The sequence below is a fragment of the Vanessa cardui genome, chromosome 5, assembly GCF_905220365.1.
Source record: "Vanessa cardui chromosome 5, ilVanCard2.1, whole genome shotgun sequence".
In the NCBI taxonomy this organism is placed as follows: Eukaryota; Metazoa; Arthropoda; class Insecta; order Lepidoptera; family Nymphalidae; genus Vanessa; species Vanessa cardui.
In genome coordinates this window covers 2,362,664-2,373,110 of record NC_061127.1, presented here as the reverse complement: position 1 = coordinate 2,373,110, position 10,447 = coordinate 2,362,664, and positions in this window count along the sequence as shown.

The window sequence follows — 10,447 nt, the reverse complement described above, 5'->3', positions numbered from 1 at the left end:
AGTTCATAGCGGTCAAAGGTATGCTTTAAAATGAACATAACTGCTGTTATTAAAACAATGAACATTATTTATACGCCTTTGTTACGTATTCAAACAAAAAAGGGTATTTTATTTCCTCGTTTCAATTTCGTTATTAATAAATATTTTATTTTCGTATTCCAATAAAGCCAAATAGTGTTGTTAGCAATTTGTTTAAATGGATAGGCGTTGCTGAATTCCCGGTGCAATGCCAAATTGGAGGGAATCAAAATTCGACTTCATACTAGATGGTAATAAATTCTGTTTCGTTAGCAGTTCACACGGTGATTACGGAAAGTTAATTGATTTAAAAATTTTCAACTAACAACTGCCCTTGACTTCTAAGGAAAGCTGTTTTGTAATATACTGTCATGATTTTTTAAATATACTTATATAATTTGAATTGAAATAAAAATATTTTAATACGTTTTTATTATTGCTTTAATTTTTAAATACGTTTTTATTTGATATAACAATTATTAGTATAATTATTGATTCGGTTATCGACACCGTATTGTGGGACTCCCATGACTTTCTCTCGTGGCGTGGTGCGGCGAGTTGGTACTGCCTGGCACGAAAAAAACAAAAGGCGGTGGATTTTGAACGGTCAGGGCAGAAGAAAGCTAGATTGGTGGATGGGCGGTAAAATGATATAATTATGTACAATAAGCGGATAAATAATATATATAATATCGATCGGTAAATTAATATAGTGACATAAATTCATGTTAAGTGAGTAGTTTTATTACAATACATTTTATGTTTCTAAGAGTGATTACTATAAAAGCACCTTGGGCGACATTTTTTTGTTGCGACTCTTATTATATATTTCATTTTATTTTATAACATTTACATGTAAAATAAGAATAATTTGCTGTATCAAATGCTTAGCTTATGCTATGTGCTTAAGAGTCGAGATGGTCCAGTAAGAGTCGAGATGGCTCAGTGGTTAGAACGCGTGCATCTTAACCGATGATTGCGGGTTCAAACCCAGGCAAGCACCGTTGATTCATGTGCTTAATTTGTCTTTATAATTCATCTCGTGCTCAGCGGTGAAGGAAAACACCGTGAGTAAACCTGCATGTGACAAATTTCATAGAAATTCTGCCACATGTGTATTCCACCAACCCGCATTGGAACAGCGTGGTGGAATATGTTCCAGACCTTCTCCTTAAAGGGAGAGGAGGCCTTTAGCCCAGCAGTGGGAATTTCAAGGCTGTTGTTGATTGATTGATTGATTGATTGAAATGCTTAGCAACAGCGAAGCAACAAAAGCAAATTAAAAATCAATATAAAATAAAAAAATCCCAGTAGGCTATAAATAAAAAAAAAACAATCAAAGTGATAGCTTTTGTTTTATAATCTGAGATCGTGAAACTTAAAAAAAATGTTATTTTTTAGGGCTTTTATTAAATAAAACACCTTTTTAAAGTTACAACAAACAATTAAGTTGAATATTTATGCTTGTATTTCTCTCGATATAAAATAACCAATTACGCACAATACATAACACTCGAATAGTGTATATTGTGACGGTTTAATATTTCCTCTTTCTCACAGTCCAGTGGTCTCACAGCCTGACACGAACAGACCAAGTGCAGAACAATAGCTCTATGTATTTTCAGATGCACGATGAGACGCCGATCTTATCAGTCCCAGCTCACAGTATGGGAGTTAATTTTGGTGACGAAAAAACCGCTCCGGACTTTGCAACTGAAATGTCACAATCAATAGTCGGACAATTGAGCCACAAGGCAATTACTTGGATCAAGTAAATTGACGATACAATCTTAGTCTAATAATTTATTTAATGAAAATTATGTCCTTTAAAGTATAATGATATCCTTGAATAAATAGTTCAATTGAAGTAAGTTAAATAATAAGTTTGTTTTTCATAGAATGAGTTGATTCGGTTTTTTATATATTGGCATGTTGTGAAAAAATGGCGATGCTGAATTCTTCTTGAATTAATTCTTTTCTTATGATGTAAGTATTATTTTTTTAGTTTAATTATATATTTATTTTTATAAATTATTTTGGCGAAGAAGTAGAGGCATCCTGCGCGTATATGAAAGAAAAGGCATTGTTTAAAGACTTTGAATTAAAAATAACATTTTTTTTTAAATATTCGATAAATTATTTAATTTGTTCTTTATATTTTTATTATTTAGTTAGTTAATTATATTAAAACATTTTTGCGAAAATCCGATATGGACACAAAAAATATTTATATGCATATAAACATAAATATAATAAAAAGAATTAAAACAACGTACATATAATATCCTTTACAGAGCAAGTTTCACAGCATCTACGAGGGCGTTGAGACAATTTTTAAGGATTTCCCATCTTATTCCCGACACGCGCCATTCATAAAGGGAACTTAGTATTCATTTGCCGGCACCGTCGTCAGAGGCATCATAAATTCAGATTACGGTGGGCCGTGATGCTGGATACTGTTTACAGAGATATTTCACACCGCCACCTTGTTTATTACTCATTTCAAACTTCGAGACAGTCGACGAGTCTAGTCTTGTTAAAGTTTTAGTAACGGTTTCTTATGTTAATTTAAAATGTATTTGTACTTTGTTCGTGAAGTTATTCGATTTTTTTAAAAAAGGAACTAGTGTTTGCCGTATTGTATCATTTTGATTCACAACCGACTTCAAAAATAAGGTTATCAATTCGTCTGTATTTTTTTTATGTTTGTTACGTCATAAGTTTTCACGGGATGAAGCGGTTTTGATATTTTTTTCAATCGACTTCCAGAAGGAGGAGGTTATCAATTCGTCTGTATTTTTTTTATGTTTGTTACCTCATAACTTTTCACTGGGTGAACCGATTTTCATATTTTTTTTGCGTTTGAAAGCTTCCTATGTGGTACTTGGTAACTGTGGTACTTGGTACTTGGTAACTGTGGTTCACTTGGGCAAATATATATGTACTAGCAATCCTCATCAGATCTTAACTTGACACAGAGCCATTGAAAGCGAAATACCACGTGGTTTCATATCTTCAGTATTTTTTAAGGAATAAAATCGAGATTTAACTACTGATCTAACTAAAACGGAATGAACAGTGATCAATAATCAAAGTTTTATTTCAGGTAAACAACTAAAACTGTTAATATGTTAACAGACGTGTCGTTTAATTCGTTAATTAACTAACTGGTTCGTTAATTTCGTGCTCAGCGGTGAAGATAAACGTCGTGAGGATATCTGCATGTTTTGTGTGCACTAGAATTTTTAACAACTTTTTTTTTTTAAAAAACAAAAAAAGGTCACAACAACTTTTCAATGGATTGCTTTTTGATGATTTTTTTTTATTAATAGTTTTTGTGATTATTATATTATAAATTTAATTTAATTTTGCTGCAATTTTAATTTTTAACTAATGTATCTATTTTTTTTCGTATATTGGAGCACGTATAATTGAAACAGCAGTTTTGTGTTATTTTTGTGACAGTACTTCTCTTATTTGCTTTTGTATAAATAAATATATATTAACTCCAACATACACTGTGTTGGAGTTAATATATATTAATTTATTTAAGGTTTTGGCTTCAAAAAGCTCGGTGTGCTCAGCAAGGCGAGACAGTATTTCACGTCGGCCCATCGACTAAAATTTTACAAGGCGCAAATTCGGCCTCACTTGGATTACTGCTCTCACCTCTGGGCGGGTGCTCCCCAGTACCAGCTCCTTTCATTTGACCGTATCCAACGTAGAGCGCCTCGAGTTATCGACGATTAAGCCCTTTCCGATCACCTTGATACTTAGGCTTTGCGTAGAGATGTTGGATCACTCTGCATCTTGTACCGAATTTTTCACGGGGTATAATCCGAGGAATTGTTCGGATTAAGCCCGGCTGCTGAATTTCACCTTCGGACATCTCGTCAAAATTCGAAGTTTCACTGGCACCACCTTGATGTCCGAAGATCCACAACAGCGCGCTTTCTTAGACATTTTCTGCCTCGTAAAACCACTTTGAGGAACCAGGTTTCGCTGGCGGTTTTTCCGAACCGATACGACATGGAAACCTTCAAGAAAAGAGCACACTCCTTCCTTAAAGGCCGACAACGCCTGCAATCCCCCTGGTGTTGCAGATATCCATAGGCAGTGGTAGTCACTTTCCATCAGGTAAGCCTCCTGCTCGTTTGCCACCTATGTCATAAAAAAACCTTACGCCTCACTTAACTTTAAATGGAACACAATGTTACTAAATATTGCCGTCTGGGGTAGAATATAATTCTTATAGGAATTACATATTTGTTTAAGATGTGTGTTGTCACTTCTCACTAAAATTAATTTTGAGTAGAGCGATGTAGTAAATGAGTGTTAACTGTTGATACCAAATAAATTTCTATTAAAGACTGTATGAGTCTTTAATAGAAATTTGATGATAAGTGAAAGAGTATGTGCAAACCTCTCTGCGTAGGTATCACCCACTCCTTGTATCATAGTTTACTTATAAGCAGCAATAGTTACGGTTGTTGGGTTATGGGTCGAAGGTAAGTAAGCGAGTGGTAGCGTATTAGCGATGTAAAGAATCATTTAAATATCTTATGTGGTGTGGTGTGGTTGTGACATACCCTTAGGTAGGCCCTGTGTAAAGTCATCCTATCTATACTAAAATACTTTACAATTGTGAGTGTTTTTGATATAATTGTTTAATTTCATTCTATTCTTCTGTTAAGCTCCAGAAGCCACACAGGATTACAATAATCATGTCATTATTGTAATCCTGTGTGGCTTTACAAGTTACATTTAATTAAGTTTAACAATTAATTTATTCGTCATTACAAATTAATATCAACAATAAACGACGGTAAAATCAATTAAATACTATACATGCATATTTTTTCTCTTTTATAGTTTAAATAATCTCATTATCTTGTATGTAATATAATGTTGGGAACCCTTATCCTTAGTATTCTTTATTAAAAAAAAAAAAACAGTTAAAACGTATCTTAGTACTCAGTAGTACAGTTTTTTTTTGCATAATGTCTAAAAGAGATTTCAATTCTTTAACCGGTTCTTATCATCCCCGAAGACTAGCGTTGAATAAAATCGAGTCCAATCTGTCCCCTCCGGTTACCAGCCCGTTAGTTACTAACGACTCGGTTAAACTTATCACCTTCCAACTTAATTTATCTTTTGCCTGGAATTTTAACCTCTATCCCGTTTGTTTTAGGGCGGAAAGTTTCATGGAGAATAGCGTGCTACGAATTTTCCTAGTTGTGGCTACCAGATGAGCGGTATTGAAATTCTTATGGTTAATTATTTTTTTATTTAAACAGGAGTTTACAAAAGAGGTCTTACAATATGTATTCCATTTTACAAGTACTTAGCCCGTGTAAAACATAATTACTAATTACAATAAATATTATAATGTAGGCGATCTAAATACTGTCGTCGTAGTAATCCTTCTCATCGTCCCATAATAAAAATGGTATGATTTAAATATTATTTATACTTACACCAACCCGTACTGACTTTGAACGCTGATACAAAGCAAAGCAACAGCCTGTACATTTCCCACTGCTGAGATAAGGCCTCCTCTTCCATTAGCATATGTGGCAGAATTTCGATGAAATTAGACACATGCAGGTTTCCTCACGATATTTTCCTTCACCGCCGAGCATGAGATGAATTATAAACGTAAATTAAGCACATATATATAGTGGTTCTTGCCTGGGTTTGAACCCGCAATCATCGGTTAAGATGCACGCGTTCTAACCACTGGGACGCTGATACAAAATATACTAAATAATGTATTTATATACAATGTTTACAATTCAGTCATTAGACAATACAAACCCACCATATCCCCTTTATCCTGCATTTGAAATCTGTTATATCTTCGAAAATATAAATTTAAATAACATGCTGTAAATGGCCAAATTAATAAATGCAAAATGTATTTAAAATACTTATATTACACAACATTAATAATTAAAAACATGTTATAATTATATCAAATACAAAAAAGGAAATAAATTAATCATAGTATTAAAATTAGTTTTAACCTGGTTTAAAATATATTAATATATAATATATATTTAAATACGTTATAATTTTAGGAGTATAGCATTATAGCATTGACAACCTCCGTGGTCGAGTAGTGTGTACATCGGTTTTCATGAGTACGCCACTCCAAGGTCCCCGGGTTCTATTCCCGGCATAGTCGATGTAGCAAAAGTTCATTACTTTTCTATGTTGTCTTGGGTCTGTGTGTTTGCGGTACCCTCGTTACTTCTGAGTTTCCATAACACAAGTTACTTACATTGGGTCAGAGTAATGTATGTGATGTTGTCCAATATTAAAATAAATAGCGGTCACTAATAATCGTGTCTCGTGGCTCCAAATGGGACTCAAAACAGAAACTTGCGGCCAATTAAAAGTTTTTAACAATTAACCGGTGGCAATGACGCTTTGTTCGTGCTGCGGCAGCCAACCAGCCTGTATTCGAAACAACTTTATTATTATTCGGTTTCGATGCACCGAAATTTTGTTTTAAGTTCTAGTTTCATACAATATTGACATGATATTTAATTTCATTATTGTTTGATTCTAGCTACTCGTTCTAAATTAAATAAATATTTTACTCCGGGCTGTTTTTTGGTAATCTATTGATGTACGAGTATATATCATTTATCTATGGGATATTATAAAAGGGTGATGTGAAAAAATATCATCTGCTGGAAATATATCAATAATATAATATAAATAGTAAAAACTTTACATCCATCAATTTCCGAGATTGAATTTGAAAATGATCATCGATCCGGTTCTTGATGCATGTCACATATTCAAACGCTCGATCTGTCCCTTCGCACTCATCTCTAGACTACAAAATTCTTAACATGTCTAAACCTAAATCATGTATTTTACTGAAATGTAAAAATATAATGACTAGCACCGATTTGACCAATATTACACTACGCCACTCCAATGCTGGTTGTTGCATACACATGTGGCAGAATTTCTTTTAAGTACTTTTGAGTTTAGACACATGCAGGTTTCCCACGATGTTTTACTTCACCGCCGAGCATGAGATGAATTATAAACACAGATTAAGCATATGAACATTCTGTGTTGTTTGCCTATGTTTGAACTCGCAATCTTTGGTTTAGATGTACGCGTTCTAACCAATAGGCCATCTCGGCTCTTAGATTTTCTACGAAAAATGTATATTGATGTACATGGGCCACTTGATAGCACCACCGTTCAAATACATTGGCGATGTGAGAAATATTATCCATTTTTTATATTGTCAACGGACTAGAAGGCTCTAGCGAAGCTAAAATGTTATGTCTAGTTACATTGGCTCATTGTTTTTTCAAACCGGAACAGAACAATATTAGGTATTGCTGTTTGACGGTGGAAAATGTGATGATGTGAAAAACCTTCTTTTTATTATTACAGTCATAAATTAGGGGATATTTATCATGTTTTATTTTTATTTTTAAACTCTCATGAGACTCGTGAACAAGACATTCGTAAATAATGTCGAAATATCGAGCTCCAAAGAATAAAAATAAAAAACATGGTAAATATCCAGTAATTAATAATTGTAATAATAAAAACAATCATGTTAATTTAAAATGTAATTATTTTATTTGTTAAATTCATTAAACTTATTTGTCGATCTATTTGTGTGTGACATACGAGTGCCTTAAATCTGTAGGTAAATATATCAATATAGAAAAAAATGCTGTATTATTGTAGGAAGGACCACTTGCTTTTCCATTTATTTTCTCGCATTTGGCAACAAAAACCGTAAGTCCCATCTACTTTGGGAAGATCCTATTGCCCTTGTTCAAATCCTTCATCCATTGTACTTCAGATAATTAATTGCATACACACATTCAGAAAGTAACAGAAAATTAGTACACGGATGAAATAAAAACAAGATACTATCCGCTAATATCGCAGGATACCTATTAAGACAATACCCATTAAGACGAGTGTCACTCGCAGAAACTTCGCGTTTCTTCAACAATTTTTCATAATTTCAAAACCAGGTTTATTTTGATTTAATGTCAGTTGAAGCTTACGACGTCTGATCGCATGATTTACATTAGTTTTTTTGGACAGTCATTTCGCCCCTCTCTACTTAATACAGGCTAGTAATTTTTTCAGCACACTAAAATTAATTAGTTGTTAAATGATGACATTTTAAAAAATTGTAATCGAGAATCCTCTCAGCACATATACGGCTGGATCTCTTCAAAATAAAACTATAAAAGATCTTCTACGTTCAGCTATTATCTCATAATAATGATGGGACAAAAGCCGACTTACGCTATTTATAAGATAAATTGATCCTACTTACCAAATTTCAAGTCCCTAACTTTAATACTTTACGCTCAGCGATGATGAATTAGTCAGTCAGGACTTGTTATTTTATATCTCATCATCTTCATCAGCGCACTGCTGTCCACTGCTGAACATAGGACTCCCCAAGAGTGCGCCACGTTGCTCGGTTCTCTGCATCCCTCATCCATCTTCTACCAGCGATCCTGCGAATGTCGTCGGACCAGCGGGTCGGAGGTCGTCCTACATTACGCTTTCCGAGACATATGTATATAGATTATATATAGATTGATGTTTTAAAGTTGTTTCTCTGTAATGCGATTGTCATTTGCTTTTGGTTCAAATAGCTAAGGCTTATTTCATACTTTACATTTATATTATAAGTAACATTGTGTAAGTTAAATGTTTCACGTAATACAGAAATATTTGCAGCGCAGAGGCGGTCTTATCGCTTGCGATATTCTCCAGACAATCCTTAGGTTGGGAGATCTGAAAATGTTTATTACCACGGGAGGTGCTTTTATTTACATTATACATATTTTATGTAGATATAAATAGAATCATACGAACAATCATAGAACAAAACAAAAATACTATACATCTTTATATATAAACTTTTTGTGTTTTGTTGAGTGGATTTTTAGATGATTTAGATTAAAGTAAATAAAAGTTATTAATTCTCCCGGATGAAATCAGGATGAATAAATGGTAATATTATAATAAAATACACACTAAATAAAAATATACTAATAAGATCTATCTTGGTTGTAAGGCTTTGTGCAAGCCCGTCTGCATAGATACCATCCACTCGTCAGATTTTAAGGAGAGTGAGCCAGTGTAACTACTGATACAAGGGACATAACATCTTAGTTCCCAAGGTTGGTGACGCGTTGTGATGTAAGCTCCACATGAGCACATCTGGCAACTCTCTTCTGAGAATACCGTTGTGATCAAAATCGGTTAGGGTGAAATTATTATCATCTATAAAGATAAAATATCTGGCTGTAGTTATAGACATCAAAACTTAAAAAAAATAAGTATGATGTAAAACGCTTCAATAATTCCATTTGATAGCTGATCCACGAACACAATGTCTCAATTAAGTATTCAGCACATGAGACACGTATAAAATAAATTACCGGCCGAGGTGTAAGACCTTATCCCGTTCAAATTCACCACTAACCCGGGACGCCGGGATTGTCCCGGGATTACCGTAAATCCCGCGCCGTCATCGCGCTGGCTTATAACGGGAAATATTTTTACATCCAAAATATTGCGACTTTTTCCGAAAGTGATGGTTCCGAAATTAAAAAACGGTAGATTTGAAAAAGTATCAAGATTAATGAAGAATTTTGTAAAAGTGTTTCGTGCTTCATTAAAGTACAATCTTAGTATAAATAAGCAAGTGCTAGTAAAAGTGAAGTTCACACTGTGGTAGGACCTATTTGGACAGGTACCTTCCAGCCATCATTTATTATGTACATATTATGATACTTGTAATGCTATTACAAGTTTGGAGGATAAGAAATATACGCAACGGACATAACGTCTTAGCTTCCATAGTTGGCATCGTTCGTGTAAGGAATGGTACATATTTAGTGGTCAATTTGAATAACATAATAGAATTAATACCCGGCATTTTTTTGTTCAATGGAATATTTTGCTTTGGCAAATAGGCCTTAACCTAACAGTTAAAAAAACCGATTCATTTTGGTTCACTGGCAGTTAGACTAACGTCTTTTTGCTGCTACGGGATAAGAAGAGGTGTATATGTGCTCATTACTTTATATTTGTTAAATACATATATTAATTCCATAACTTAACGATATTTTTTTTTTTTTTTTTTTTTTTATGGCATAGGTGGCAAACGAGCAGGAGGCTCACCTGATGGAAAGTGACTACCACCGCCCATGGACATCTGCAACACCCGGGGGCTTGCAGGTGCGTTGCCGGCCTTTGAGAAAGGAGTAGGCTCTTTTCTTGAAGGTTCCCATGTCGTATCGGTTCGGAAAAACCGCCGGCGAAAGCTGGTTCCACAAAGTGGTTGTGCGAGGCAGAAAATGTCTAAGAAATCGCGCTGTTGTGGATTTTCGGACATCAAGATGGTGCGGGT